Source organism: Panthera tigris, chromosome A3 (genome assembly GCF_018350195.1).
Source record: "Panthera tigris isolate Pti1 chromosome A3, P.tigris_Pti1_mat1.1, whole genome shotgun sequence".
In the NCBI taxonomy this organism is placed as follows: Eukaryota; Metazoa; Chordata; class Mammalia; order Carnivora; family Felidae; genus Panthera; species Panthera tigris.
The window spans coordinates 15,755,009-15,770,600 of NC_056662.1; positions in this window are offsets into that span (position 1 = coordinate 15,755,009).

Here is a 15,592-nt window from a genome sequence, read left to right on the forward strand (position 1 = left end):
GAAGCTCAAATATAGCTCAGGCTCCTTCACTGCTTTTGCTGAGTGTGCAGCTTCTGCGTGTCTGGCAGCCCCAGCGAAGAATGGAGAAGCTTTTCCCGGGAGGTTAGAGTCTGAAGAAGGTGCTAGAAAACAGGGATGCTGGCAAGGTCTGGCTCAAGGAAACAAGATCTTCCCTCCCGCCTTCCTCAAGGTGAGTATTACACCTCCTAGTTAGCAGGTGACAAAACTTGCTTGAAGTCCAAACTGAGGCCCAGAGACTGAAGTGGCCGTGTGTCAGTCTGAGCATTTGGTTGTATGCAAAGAAGCAGACTCTGTGTAGCTGGAGGAAAAAAATAGTTTGGGGGAAGAATATGGGATGGCTCTCAGAATTTCAGGCGAAGCTGAGAAACCAACTTGAACAAAGGGAACCATAGTTCTAGGTGGTCTGGATAGCAGAATTCCAGCACTGGGATGACGTAGCTTCGGTCGTGGGCCCACGCCACAATTAAAGAGGGCAGGATGCCTTACCTGACCATCTTTCTAGATGGTGCTGGAAAAGGTGGTTTTCCTGGGGCTCCTGCCTGGCTCATTCGGTGGAGTGTGCAGCTCTTGACCTTGAGGTCGTGAGTTCCAGCCCCACATCAGGTGTAGAGACTGCTTAAATAAATAAATTTTCTAAAAATCTAGAAAAGAAAAAGTCGTTTTCCTGAAGCTACCAGAGGGTTCAAGTACCAGAATAATGCAAGAGGATGTTGGGCGGCAACACAAAACAAAAAAATGTCCATGGCAGGTAGTATAGAATTGGTTAAGGGGATGGGTTTGGGGAGCTGCCTGACTTTAGTTAAAATCTTAGCTCTGCTCTTTGGCCAAACCCATTAACCTCTTAAGCCTCAATTTCCTCATCTGTGTGTAATGAGGATGAGTCGTATTCAGATCTACTAGAACATACGATTTTGTCCCCCACCCCCTCCAAATGTTCTATCCCCAGCACCTAGCCGAGTGCATGCTTGCAGCTGATGCTAAGTACATATTTATGGAAGGAGTGAATGAACTCTACATTTGTCCCAGAATACCTCTTATGTAGGAAGCTATTTGGTTGAAAATATAACGTGATAGGTGCTTGAAGTGGAAAGTGAGCACCCCTGCTGCCTCACTGCCTCCCTCCGGGGAGGGAGGGGAAGGAGGAGAAATCTAGGCAGACGCCCCGAGGTAGATAAAAGGACATCCACTCTGCAGACTCTTCCCCCGACACTCCCCACCAGCACGCTGACCTGCTTACTCACTTCAGTCACTCTGCTCTCGTCCTCACAAGCGAGGCTCTTTCGCTGAAAACAACAATCCCACGTTGAGCGCAGGATAGGTTCATTCTAGCAATCTCCAGGACTTCCTGGCATAATGTTGGCGTGTTAAACACTACTGATAGGTTTGATGGGTTAAGAAGGCTAAAGTCACCACACCCCTGCGTTTCCCAGTGAACCATGACGCAGAGTGGCAAACAGAACAAAATCACAGCCCTGGAGAATGTGTGCATTGTTAAAACAAAACACACACCCAGCAGGACATCACTGGTGAAATGAATGCATTGCGACTTTCTCAGTCATGTTTTCATTCACTAGTCTCAACGAGATGAAATTCTGAGTAGTTTTGTTCCCCAGGGCTACTGTAGAAATACAACGCAGAAAAGAAAGAGACCAACTTTGAAGAAGTAAGGATTTTGGTATCCTTGGTCCCTCTAATAACCAGCACCTTTGCTATACTCATCGTCACCCTCAGAAGCTCCGCCGTCACCATGCTCCCCAATTACCACCACCACCACCACCATTTTCTTCCCCATAAAAATTCTCATCAGCATTGTTATCACTACCTAGTAAATGACACTGGGGCCCCACCCAGATGCCCTTCACTAGGCCGCTGTGCTCATCCCCCAGCTGCTGTGAGAGTTGGTTGCTCACAGCTCACGGCCACTCCCTTCTGACAATTCACCTCAGCCAGTGGAACATCCTTGACAGGAAATCCCTGGGAATCTGTGCCCCTGAAGACCTGTGCCCCTGTGTACCCAATGACCAACTAACTGGATCCACAGTCCCCCACCGCCTTGCGTCAGGCTGGGACAACCCTCTTTGGAATTAGGCAGTGGCTAGACTGGAGCTCTACCCATATTTTTTTTGCCTACCTTTCTCCCTAGTCGTATTCTCCTTCCCTCACCCCCTCAAAGGCATCACCCGAGAGATCCCTCAATAAGTCACTTGTACTGGCCAGCTCTAGCTCATGAGGGTCAACTGCACACTTTCTTCCCAACTCTGTGCTGAGTGACATTGCGTTGATAGCTTGGAATCAGACATGGTGGGAGTACTTACACCATGGAAGCTGGCAAAAACACTCTTGTTATTGTTCATTTTGAAGTGCTAGTTGTTAAATATTTACTGCATACCACCAGGCACAGGTCCGCCATACAATTCCAAACGTTTGTTGGAATGCCAGCCCTAAGTTGTCACTTGAGGGGCTGAGGTAGATTCCCACCCCTGGGGGGACTTATCCATAGGCTACCAGTGGTGTATGAATTATGTGGTGAGAAAAAAATGGCTTAGGTCAGCAGGTGTCTCGTGGAATTGGGTAATCAATAAGTTGTGACCAGTTGGCAAGGAGAATTGAATAATGCTAATAATCATAGCTGTCGTTTATTGAATACTAAGTTAAATTTGTGTTGCGCTAAGCACTTTGCATGAATTATTCTTGTGTAAGTCTTATAATAACCCTTGCAGGAATATTATCACCCCATTTTATCAGATTGAACAAGCTCTAGAGGTAAAGTCCTTGCCTAAGGCCACATAGCTTATTGGTGCAAGCATTGGGATTTGACCCCCAGTCTTTCTGACTCCAGAGCCTGCATTCATAGCCACTCGTGAAACAGATCTGGGGGCCCAGATAGGCAAAAGCCACAGGCACAGTGATGATAAGAATGAGTAGAAACTAGATTAAGGTGAATGTGCTCATCAGGACACCTTGGTTTCAAGTTGAAAAAACTAAACTTGAATCAGCTTCAAGAAAAAAGGATTCTTCACTGGCTCAAATCTATCCTTAGGAGGAACAAAACTAAGGCGGGCCTTAGGGCTGACTGGAAGAAGAGTCTAGAATCCAAAACCATGCAATTCTCTCTCTCTCTCTCTCTCTCTCTCTCTCTCTCTCTCTCCTTTCCCTTTCCCCCCTCTCCCCTTTGTTTCTCTTTGCATCCTGGCTGGACACATCCTAGGGAAAGGCTTTCCCAGCTACCCTAGGCCTTTGTTACTATTCAATTGCAGAGGGTAGTTGTCCAAGGCATCCAAAGGGTGGTGGGAACCTGAACCCGGAATTCGTGCCAGGTGACTCTCTGATCAGTGAGGAGACACAGAGCTTATGATGATGAAAAACCTTATGGAGAGTGGGTAGTCGCCACAGCTTCCCCCGGGGATTGGAATTCCCGTACTTGACCACGGTTCTTCCCAAGCAGCAGATAGCGTGAAGTGGAAGACAGAGAGCATAGGTTTGGTGTCACAGAGATCTAATTTCACACGGTGGCTTTCCCGTGCCACCCCGTACTTTGCCTGAGAGATAGCTGATGGTTAACTGGCAGTGTGGCTTCGGGCAAGTCTCTTCACGTCTCTGAATCTGAATTTGCCCACGTGGGATGTGGAGATGATCATCACGCTTAGTTGGCAGCACTGTGAATGTTACACGAGTGAGGTGTAAGCAGAGACGGTGCTTGGTTAGTGTTAGTTCCCACATCCACTCGCTTTCCCAACAGAACCAATCCTCCTTTGTTAGGTCGTTTCTGACTAGGCTGGTGGGGTGGCCTCTACTCTTACCCAGGGATACAGGGGAAAGGGAAATGTGTTATATGAAAACTATCCGGACAAGGCCCCAATTCTTTGCTCTGCCAGCAGTTACATAAATCCCAAAGTCATCTCTATCTTTCCCCGCCGCCCTGGCTAGCCTCCAGACCAATTAAACATTGATGGTGTAGCTATACTTATCTCCATCTCCCTCTCCCAATCAAGGCTTGGACATCAATTCTCTCTTTCAAATAAAAAATTTAACCCTCACATTTTTGGATTCTTCGGTTTATGAAGCACTTCCAGATTCGTTGACTTCACATACTTATTATAGGAGTTAAAGCAATATGGAAAAGTACAAAGAAGGAAGTGAGAAAGTCAAGTGATCAAGGTCAACAGCACGAAGGGTAAGACATGTTGATATTATGTGCCCCTGCTATGAAGAGCACATCACTCCCCCCAAACCTATAATCTCAGTCTAATCATGAGGAAGTGGGAGACTAGCGGAAATTGAGGATATTCTACAAAATAAGTGACCACTACTCTTTGCAAATGTCAAGACTATGAAAGACAAGGAAAGAGTGAGAACCTGTCATAGGCCAGAGGAGACGTGACATCTGAATGCAAGATGGTATCCTGGTTTGGAAACTGGGACAGAGAAAAGGACATCAGTGGAAAAATTGGACAATCCGAATGAAGTCTGTAGTGTAGTTAATCATATTATGCATATTACCCAGTTAATTTCATTTTGATAAATGTACCGTGCTTATGTAAGGATGTTAACATTAGAGCAAGTTAAGTGAAGAATAAGTGAGATGGTACTTTTTGCTCTATCTTTGCAACTCTTCTGTAAATCTACAATTATTTCAAATTTAAAAGTCGAAAAACAAAACCAAAAACACCTGAGATTTGCATAATTCACATGAGATGAATGTCATGCCCAACATCTTTCAATGCATGTACACAGATAATCAGAAATAGGTTTATCAAAATTGTTTCATATTATAAAACTCTTCTTTAATTTTGAGAGACATTTCATATATTTGACTGGGATTTAATAGAATTTTTGTAGATGAAAGAATATCTGAACTTTAGATAGCTCTTTTTCCACCAAAAACAATATTAGCTCATCAAAGTTCCCTCTGGAAAACATCAAGAGGTTGCAGCCATCATCATTTTTTTTTTTTTTTTGAGACAGAGAGAGACAGAGCATGAACGGGGGAGGGGCAGAGAGAGAGGGAGACACAGAATCGGAAGCAGGCTCCAGGCTCTGAGCCATCAGCCCAGAGCCTGATGCGGGGCTCGAACTCATGGACTGCGAGATCGTGACCTGAGCTGAGGTCGGACGCTTAACCGACTGAGCCACCCAGGCGCCCCACATCATTTTTAACTAAATATTTCAATTTCAGATAGCAACTACCTGCAGTGAAACATTGGCAGTTTTTAAAAAGTTTTTAATGTTTATTTATTTTTGAGAGAGAGTGCGAGTGGGGGAGGGGCAGAGAGAGAGAGGGAGACACAGAATCCGAAGCAGGCTCCAGGCTCTGAGCTGTCAGCAAAGAGCCCAATGCGGGGCTTGGACTCACAAATCAAGAGATCATGACCTGAGCCGAAGCTGGACGCCCAACCAACTGAGCCACCCAGGCGCCCCGAAACATTGGCACTTTTATGCTTTTTCCCCATCCCTTCTCCCCAAACTTCCCATTTTGCATTAGTTATGTTATTATGTTTACATTGTTGAGTGAAACAGTTAGAGGTTGCTTTTAGTCATGAGTTACAGAAAACAGTAGCTTAAATAAACAAGTAGTGAAGAGTTAGACAGTCACTGCCTCAGGTTCAGGGCCTCAAGAATGTCAGGATTGGGGTCTCTGCAAGTCTTTTGGGGTTTTCCTCATAATTACAAAACAGCTGCTGCAGCTCCAGCCACCATGTCTCTATTTCACTAGAAGAAGGAGAAAATGACTATCAAGAAAGCTTTCCACAAATTCTTAGTCTATATCTCATTGTCTGTAACAGTGTTATATGCCGCCCCTGGCAGTAACAGAGGCTAGGAAATGTGGGATTTTTTTTTTTTTTTTTTTTTTACTAGGTACATTTGATGGACCCAATCTGAATTGGTATTTCTTAGTAAGGAAGGAAGAGCTGCTAATTCTCCCAGTTATTTTTTTCTTATTCTATATTTAGGCATATTTAATACTTACAGGTAATCTTATATACCAAAGCTTCTTTGTACCTAAATTCTTTATTTTGATCCACTTCTTGGTTGGCAGGGTTTCATTGTCAGGGATGAGCTGAGGCTCAGGAAGCAGCCACGAAAACCTGCCTTGCACCCCCTCTCATTTCTCCACTGCGCTGGAATCGGACTCTAAATGGAAGGAGGGAGTCAAGAGGGCCCCAACCTGGTTCCCTCATCCGGGCAGAAGCTGTCCCTTTAAAAGAGAGAGGAGGCAGAGTTGGCTTACTGCTTCCAGAAGAGGCTGACTGACAGCCAGTGTGCTCCCGGGAGGCCTGATGTCATCAGCAGTGAGCAACAAGGCATCTGACTGGCAGCAGAATGAGGAGTCCAGGAGCCTTGGCTGTGACTGGGGCGGGGGGGGGGGGGGGTCCTCTGCACAGCACCCACCGAGCAGGCATTTAAAGTTGCAGGAATTGGGTCCATCCCAGGCTCTTCAGGGCCCCTCTCTCAGCGTTACCTATCACGCAGGGCTTCTCTCCTCCATTCTCTCCATCCTTGGAACAGGGGCGTCCTGCCTGCAAGACCAGACTCCCGTTCCAGCACTGGAACCACCCCCCGAGTGCCAGGTCTGGGCCATACCTGGCTCTCAAGTGCATGCTCTCCTTCCCTCCTCCCCTCTGATGATGAACTTGACACTATTTTTTTTTCTAATTGTAAAAAAAAAAAAAAAGGAAGGAAGGAAAGAAAGTACCAGTTGACTCTTGTACGTTGCTGATGCCCACGCAGTTGAAAATCACGTATAACTTTTGACTCCCCCAAAACTTAACTGCTAATAGCCTACTGTTGACTGGAAGCCTTATTGATAACGTAAATGGTTAATTAACAGTTATTTTGCATGTTGTCTGTATTATATACTGGATTCTTACGATAAAGTGAGCTGGAGAAAAAGTGTTATTAAGAAAATCATAAAAAAAGAGGACATGTACAGTATGAGACTGTATATATGGGGAAAAATCTGCATCTAAGTGCACCCGTGCAGTTCATGGTCAACTGTACAGAGAACACTGTAAAGAATAAAGTGAAAATTATGCTTAGCCACAATCACTGCTAACATTCTTCTGTTCTTTTCCTTTAGGGCTTTTCCTATACATTTATGTATTTTTTTTCTTTTTTAGAGAAACCTACTTCTATAAAGCACTTACATTAACGTTTTAATTATACAGCTGGATTAATATTTAGGTATGCATCCACCAGCGTCAGCCAACCCAGATCAAGATCTAGCACATTTCCTGTACCCTAGCAGGCTTCCCAATTGACAACCCCTTCCCTTGATCTTGATCACTTCTCTGGTCTTTCCTACCTTTGAACTTCATAAAAATGGTATAGATGCATTTTTAAAATTAAAACGGGACATAGCTGTTTTACATTTTTTTTTTCAGTGAGTATATCATGAATATTTCCCTGTCATAATTTTTTCCAGATTTCTTTTTAATGACTGCATTTTGTCATACTATTCTACAGGATTTATTTAATTATCCTTCACTTCTTACACAATTAAGTTTATTTCTGAGTTTTCGCTATTTCAAACGGTACTGTGTAGAACATCACTTCCATACTTTTCCGGAACACCAGTTCTTACGCTCTTCTGCTTTTCACTATAGGACAGTGAGCTGGTTCAGAGCACGGTGTTTGGAGTGAGAGAGATGGGGGTTTCAGCCCCCGCCTGTCACGCGATAGGCTTGAATTTGTGCAATTTTCGACAAATTTTGTTGAGCCTCAGTTTCCCCACCTGAAAATGGACGTGGCAATCCCCATCTCACCGTATGTGGCTGCAAGGCCTGATTGAGGTTTAAGCGTAAAGAGCTCAGCATATTGCCTGGCACAGACTGAACACCCAGTAAATGTTAAGCGGCTATTATCCATCTTTGTGTTCAATTCTAATTATTTCCTTAGGAAAGTTTCCTAGAAGGAGGATTGCTGGATCCAAGAGTGCTTGTCTTTGGGGTTTTTAACGCAGCCTCTGCCAAATTGCCCTCCGGATAAGCTGTGCCAACACACAGAACTACCGGCTGGGCGTGCGATTGCCCCTCCACCACCCTCTCTCTCAGTAATGAGTATCACCACAAAAAAGAGAGTGAGAAAGAAGGAAAGAACAAAGAGAAGGAAAAAGAAAAAAGAAACCTTGCCCATCAGATAAGGGGGGGGAATCTCTTATTGTTTTGCTTCTAGTGAGATTGATCATTTCCTTTCCTTGTATTGGCCACCTGTTTTTCTTCATTTGGAGATTTGCCTGGTCAGGTCTTTTGCTGGTTTTTTTTTCTGTTGGGACATGTGCTGGTGTTTCAATAATGGGACTATTATCTGGTTTAAGAAGTCCTGTTCCATTCGGCCTGGGCTACAGTTCCTGTAATAGGGCTTTGGCCTTGGTCCCCATTCCCACGTTCCTACCTTGGCGGTCTACCTGATTTCCTGGTTCCTGTAGGCTTGGGCTTCTCTAGGGCCTTGCCAGGACCTCTTGCTCTCTCACCATCCCATACCTTGCCAGCCTGAGATGCGTAGTGCCCAGAACAGCTAATAATTCAGTGTCTCTTTTTCCCTTTAAATGCATGTTTGCTCAACATTTGTTTAGAAGAGAGGCTAGGTGATGCACAGAAAAAGAGCTGGGAAGGAAGGATCCTTGTGGCAACAAGTAATTCAGCTCTAGCCTTGAACTTGTATAACCAGCTCAATGAGACTAGCACCCTGCAGTTAAGAAGGCTCATCTCCCTTAGAAGGCAGTTTAACTGCAAATCATCTTCTCCCTCCCCCAACACCCAAGCAGTTTAAGTAACCCCTTCAAACAGGGGTGGTGGTACCCTTGAAAGGAACCCAGGTCAGTATTATTCTCTCCATCTCATTTCATGTAAAGTTGTTTTAGAGCCCCAGATATACACAGCACCTTCAATAGATTGGAACCCTTGGCAACTACCCATCTGATTATTGCTTTCCTGGTTCTGCCTGGTCCTTATAGGGGCCTGGGTTTCTGAGATCTTCGGGGTCATTTCTTGCCAAAGAGGGTGATCCAGGAGACAGGGTCACGAAGAGAAGAGTATAAAAAACCGGGCTGGGGGTGCCTGGGTGGCTCAGTCGGTTGAGACTCTGATTCTTGATTTCGGCTCAGGTCATGATCTCGCAGTTCGTGGGTTCGAGCCCTGTGTTGGGCTCCGCACTAAGCGTGGAGCCTGCGTAAGATCCTCTCTCTCCCTCTCCCTCTGCCCTTTTACATGCACAAACTCTCTCTCTCCCTCCAAAACAAACAAACCCCAAACCCTGGCTGTCCTGAAAGAAGATACCATTCCCACATATTAAATTGGAGAATATTTTAAAAAGAAGGAAAGAAAATGAATTACCTAGACATTACCCTAGCTAAGCATGTCAGAGAAAGCTCACTAAAGGAGGCGTTTATTTCTTGGATAAATGGAGATATGTTTGTGAAAGGTAAGTCACAACATTGTAATGGTGTCAGTTTATATAATTCTAGTCGATATCTGGGGGAGAGGAATTGGATAAACCAATTCTAAAATTTGCATGGCAGATAAGCTTTCCATGAATAGCTAAAGGAAGTAGTCTCAAAAATAAAAGCAAAGGTGGGGATCTCACCCTACCAGATATTAAGACCTATTATAAAGTCTAATTTTTCCAAGTGTGCTGTTAATTCAAGCACTGTAGACCAATGGAACAGAAGAGAAGAATTCAGAAAGGACAGATTATTCTAACCGTGTTGGAGAAAGTGAGTCTGCTGTATGGAAAAAATAAAATAACATCCTATCTCATATCATGTAAAGACAAACTTCAGATGGTTTAAGAAGCTATAAAAAATCGAAAGGCAAATCTTTATGATGTTGAGTTAGGGAAGCATTTCTTAAATAAGATACAAAACGTCCAAACCATAAAGGAAAGAACTGATGGATTTCTGCTCAATAAATGACATCGCAGACAAAGTTAATGAATGATTAATAGACCAAGAAAAGGTATTTGCAGCATATTTACGACAACAGACGGTTAAAAATTAAAATCTAAATTATATAAGAAACTTAGTAGTAAATCAGCAAGAAAAAAAATCTGGCAACCCAATAGAAAAATAGGCAAACTCACTTTCTGAGGAACTCAGGGAGTGAATAAACATATGAGGAGAAACAACTTCTTAGAAATCAGAGGAAGAGAGGCGCCTGGGTGGCTCAGTCGGTTAAGTGGCCGACTTCGGCTCAGGTCATGATCTCACAGACTGTGAGTTCGAGCCCTGAGTCGGGCTCTGTGCTGACAGCTCAGAGCCTGGAGCCTGTTTCAGATTCTGTGTCTCCCTCTTTCTGACCCTCCCTCGTTCATGCTCTGTCTCTCTCTGTCTCAAAAATAAATAAACGTTAAAAAGTAAAAAAAAAAAAAAAAGAAATCAGAGAAAGAAAAATCAAAACAACAGCATTCTGCTTTAGATTCATCAGACTGACCAAAAAAAAAAAAAAATCAAGTGCTGGTTAGGACATAGGGAAATGAGAACCTAATTCCTCGTAAGTTAGCGTAGCCACTCTGAAGAGTAATTTCAAAGTAATATTCGTGAAACTGAATTTATTTTATCTTATTTTACTAAGATTAAAACATTTTAATTTATTTTAATTTTTAATTTTTTAATGTTTGTTTATTTTTGAGAGAGAGAGAGAGAGTGCATGCAAGTTGGGGAGGGGCAGAGAAAGAGGGAAGCAGAGGATCCAAAGTGGGCTCTGTGCCCACCTCAGAGAGCCCGATGCGGGGCTCGAACTCACAAACTGTGAGATCATGACCTAAACCGAAATCAGACACTTAACCAACTGAGCCACCCAGACGCCCCAAAATTCAAAATACCTTAACCCATTACTTTTCAAATTGTGGGTCATGGGCCATTAACAAGTTATAAAATTAGTTCAATAGGTTGTGATCAACATTCTAAAAAGGAAGTTAAGTAGAATAAAACACATCAGAATGTTTTTCTCATGATAAGGATAAGCACTATTTCACAAAACTTTGTTTTACCTGTGTATGTGGAGGGAGCCTTACCAGACTATGATGGAAAAAAGTCTTTCTTATGATAGGTCACAGTCAAAAGAGTTTGAAAGACACTGCTATCCCTGCTACCCAGCAATCCCACTTCTGCTTGGAAACTCTAGCTGAGATAGAGAGGGGGGAACGAAGATATTCATCACAGTGTTGTTTATAACTGCAACATGATGGCAACCAGTTACATCAGCCTGAAAATGAATCTAAACAATGGAGACAAAAATTGAATGGTCGTTAAAACAAATGAATTTGAGGGGCACCTGCATGGCTCAGTTGCCTCAGTGTCTGACTCTTGATTTCAGCACAGGTCATGATCTCATGGTTCTTGGGATTTAGCCCCTCATTGGGCTCTGTGCTGACAGTGAGGAGCTGGCTTGGGATTCTCTCTCTCTCTCTGCCCCTCTCCCACTTGCACACGCACATGTGCACTCTCTCTCACTCCCTCAAAATAAATAAACATTTGGAAAAAAAAAAACCAATGGGGCACCTGGGTGTCTCAGTGGGTTAAGCGTCCGACTTTGGCTCGGGTCATGATTTGCAGTTCGTGAGCTCAAGCCCTGCATCGGGCTCTCTGCTGTCAGCACACAGCCTGCTTTGAAATATTTTTAAAAATATTTATTTTTGCGAGAGAGAGAGTGAGTGGGGGAGGCAGAGAGAGATGGAGACACAGAATCTGAAGCACGCTCCAGGGTCTGAACTGCTAGCACAGAGCCCGACGTGGGGCTCAAACTCATGAACTGTGAGATCATGACCTGAGCCTAAGTCAGTTGCTTAACCGACTGAGCCACTCAGGCATCCCTGTGTAGAGTCTGCTTTGGATCCTCTCCCTCTCTCTCTGCTCCTCCCTGTTCACGCTGTCTCTCTCTCTCTCTCTCTCTCTCTCTCTCTCTCTCTCTCAAAAATAGATAAACATTAAAAAAAAACAAATGAATTTAAGTTACATAAATTAGGATAGATCTCAGTTTAAGAAAACAAACAGTATTGGTTGAACAAAAAGGGGTAATAGAATGTAATATATAGCACAATAGGACTTACTGTGAGGTTTTATAAACGCCCTCCCAAAGCAGTATTATATATTGTTTGAGGATACACATACGTGCGTACACAGAGGTTTTGAGGGTGGATTGCCGATGCTTGTACATCTGACACGTCAGAGTGGATGTCTGGTGGTGGGGGGGGAGTAGGAGCGACGTAGTAATAGGACTGTGATGGCAAACAAAAGGAATCACAAAGAGAATAGCTAATTTGAGAGAATGGGGAATGATGTCATATGCTTCTGGAGAGTGAAGAGTGGTTCAGTATTGTTCGGGGAGATTTGTCAATACTTCTTAAAATCTTTGATATCGTGCGTCTTTTTGACCGTTGATTCCTCGTCTAGAGAAGTCTTTATGCATGTGTCCAGCAACTGAACTACAAGAGTATTTCTTTACATTTTAACATGAGAGCAAAAACATTAAATCATATGAAATGTTACTCGGTAATTTAAAAGACTGACATAGAGGTGTATTTATTGCTGTGGGAAAATGTTCATGATAGGAAGCTAAGTGGAAAAAAACAAATCACAGGCCATGAAACTACTTACAGTATGAGACCATTAAAAAAGCACTTAAATGAAACACGGTCAAGGGGAGGGGAGAGGAAGAAAACACATCAGGTTAAAATTGGCTGTCTCTGGGTAGTGCGATGAGATGATTGTCAATTTTTCCTTTCTGTTTCTTTTCTCCCCAGAATTTCCGAAAATGTGCAAACATTATTTTTGTGATAAAATACATTTATTTTGATTTGAAAATTGAGCAGGCTACCTAGATGGTTTGTCAAATGGAAGGAACTAGGTTGAGAAGAGGGAAAGAGGCACAAAACTATGGGGATGGGAAAACAGGAGATGGGCAAGGAGGTCAGAAGCAGGGAGGGCAAGAAGAAAGTCTAGACAATGGAGGGCCTGGCGGTCTCTTATACTCTGCAGCCTAGGGGCTTGGCCAGGAGGAGCAGTCAAGGTGCTGAGTCTTGGCCCTGACCCAGCCCTACAGGCAGCTTGCCAGTCTTCAGATGCCCAGTGGCCCGGACTCCACCATGTCCTGGCAACTGTCCTGTTTATCGGGCTGGGAGTAAAAATCCCCCCCCAAGTATGGAGCTCCGTCCACCACTTAAAATACTTAAGGCTTAAGCCACTGTCAGCCTCAGCTTGGTGCAGCCAGGAGACAGTGGAGGGTTCCCTGAGGGTCACATGTAATGGCCTCAGGTCTAAAGAGTGCATAAATGAGCCATCCAAATGGGCAGGACCCGGAGAAGCCCTGAGACAGAAAGAATGTCTCAGGTGCTGCTGAGTATCAAATTACCATAAACGTAAGGGCTTAAACAACACACACACACACACACACACACACACACACACACATACATTTATTATCTCGTAGTTTCTGTGGGTCAGGATCTAGGCAAGGCTCTGCTGGGTTTTCTGCTTCAGGGTCACTTGGGAGGTTGCAGTCAAGGTGTCGGCCTGGGTCGTGGTCTCGTCTGCGGGCTCAATCTGCCTCCAAGCTCAGCGGGTTGTTGGCAACGTTCGTTTTCTCTGGACTTTTGGACCAAGAAAAGAACCGTCTTGATTCCCAGTGGGCTGCTGGCCGAAGGCTGCCCTTGGACCTGCCTGACGTGACCATTTGCGCCAGCAAGCATGCAAACTGGGAAGGGCAAGAGAGAGGGTATGTTAGCAATGTAGATGCCACTCTCAAATGTGATGTGATCACGGGACCAACATCCCATCACTTTGGTCACACATTACTGGCTAGAAGCAAGTCACAGGTCACCCCCACATTCAAGGGTATTTCATGGGTGCCCAGGGCACGGGCACAGATCCTGGGAGTGCAGATCATCTTGGAGTCAGCCCACCCAAGGGGCAACCTGGAGAACAACAAGCAGAAACAAGAGGGTGTGAGGCCAAGGTGTGGGATGGGGCCCCCTGGTGACGGGATGTCCAAAACTGTTTCGGTTGTAGCCCTGGAAGCACATCCTGGGAAACCCCTACGTCCCAGGGAAACCAGAGCAGTTGGCCACCCTGCCTGGCAGGACACAGATGGTTTTAGGTGGTGTCACACGACCTAAACCAGACAGTCTCCATTTCATGGACAACGTCTTCACTTGGTGCTGCTCTGTCTCATCGCTTCTCTACGACTGTCAATGAGCCTTTTCTCAAGGAGAACGCTGGCTTCAGACTCAGGCCTTCTGCAGGCCACGGTATCGCCCTACAACTTAATGCTGTTTCTGTTTTGTCCTATTTACCGCTTTGGTTACCTTCTATTTAGGGCAAGTGATACTGGCTCTTCATTTATAGAAGTGATGTAAAGATTTGGTCTCCAATAAATGCATCTAAACAAAAAGCAAGCCAGCTTAAGGAATAGCAGCAAAAACAATACCTGTGGCTGACGACCATTGCACACATCCAGGAGGCCCGTCAATACCACCTGCTACTCCCACCGCACTGGCCTCTCTTCCTCTTCCCCAGCCTGACAGGCACACTCCCACCTCAGGGCTTTTGCACTAGCTGCTCCCTCTGCCTGGAACATTCTTTCTCCAGTTGTCTACATGAGTCACCCCTTCAGGTTTTGCCTCAGATGTCACCTTCTCATGACGCCTTCCCCAGCCATCCTGCATGACATTATCGGTCCCTCTCTGGACACCCCCAGGGATCCTTCGCTACTTCATATACTTCATTCAACAGCACTTACCACCAACCAAACAATATAGTTTGGTTGCTTGTGTGTTTGTTTGACTTATTTCTCTTCTTCATTGTCTGTTTCTCCCCATTAGAGTATCGGTTTCATGAGGACAGTCACTTTTGTCTGTTTGAGTATTGTTTTCTGCACTCTCTGGGACCTAGAACAACGTCTGGCTCAAAGGAGGTGCTCAGTAAATATTTACTCTTCAGGTGCTCTGTGATGTGTGCATGAGTCAGCGTGGTTCGCAGGTACAAGGCTGGGGAGAGGGCTGTCATTACTTATTCCCCTCCCACACGTTTCTCCAGGGGTCCAGGACCTACACTCACATTTCTCCTTCCTGTCTACCCCTTTGCCCCCCAAAATCAACATTTAGAGATGGCTTGGAGAAGCTCTGGCTGAGTCTGGGTTTACTTGGTATTTATTTATTTATTTATTATTATTTTTTTTAACGTTTATTTATTTTTGAGGCAGAGAGAGACAGAGCATGAACAGGGGAGGATCAGAGAGAGAGGGAGACACAGAATCTGAAACAGGCTCCGGGCTCTGAGCGGTCAGCACAGAGCCCGACGCGGGGCTCGAACTCACGGATCGTGAGATCATGACCTGAGCCGAAGTCGGACACTTAACCGACTGAGCCACCCAGGCGCCCCTACTTGGTATTTAATAAAACATATTGGAGAGATGCAGGGGAATGTCAAAGAGTCATTGGCAGGAAATATAGTCAGGTGAGTATATCCATGGGATACTTTTGGTGACAAAACAAACAAACAAACAAACAAAACCAAACCAAAAAGCCCAAGGCAAAATGTATTTAAAAATAATGAAATGTATATGCTAACGATTACACC